Raw genomic sequence first — 805 nt, forward strand, 5'->3', positions numbered from 1 at the left:
TTCTTAGCAGGATTTATTCAGATTGTCTTGATTTATCATTCTCTCTTAGACGATGAGCATATACAGACCGGTCTGAAATGCCGGCCTATGGGTGGAGTTGGGGCATCGCATCCAGATCATGCACATCCTGACTCTGCCCACAGGGCACCATGATGCTGCGTGCCACTACACATGGCGCTGAAGGAGCACCATATAGCTGCGCCACATGATTATGGTGACCTTTCAAGGGTGCAAAAAGGAGCTGCTTTTTGCAGCTCCTTTTTGCACCCTTGGAAGGCTGGATCGGGGCCGTGGCATGAGGTTGCTGTAGCCCCAATCTGGCTAGGAAAGGTGCAGTCTGTCGAGTCCCTAAGTCCTCAAATCACAGCCCCAAAGGGCCACCATCAGGCTAATCCAGGGGTGGGGCATTCACATGACACATGCCCCAGATCACGCAGAGGCTGCGTCAAGGGCCAAAAATTCACCATAAAAGGAGTGGTCCTCATTGAGGACCACAGCAGCAGGCACCCTTGGGACCATGGTATCCGTTGCCCAGGTACTGGGAGATTAGGTAGGTAGCAGCCTCTGGCCATTCCTACTGCCCCATTTACTTGACCCCTAAGAGAGTTTGGCTTGCTAAGGTTGCCTAGTTTCCTGTGGATGAGTGGGAATTCCCACTCAGAGTTATAGGGTGTATCCACATTGTAAAAATAATGCAGTTTGAAATCACTTTAACTACCATTGCTCCTCATACAGAATCATGGGATATTGAGTTTTGTGAGGCACCAGCACTCTTTGTTAGAGAATGCTAAAGACTTTGTAAAAC

Source organism: Sceloporus undulatus, chromosome 2 (genome assembly GCF_019175285.1).
Source record: "Sceloporus undulatus isolate JIND9_A2432 ecotype Alabama chromosome 2, SceUnd_v1.1, whole genome shotgun sequence".
NCBI classification, from domain to species: Eukaryota; Metazoa; Chordata; class Lepidosauria; order Squamata; family Phrynosomatidae; genus Sceloporus; species Sceloporus undulatus.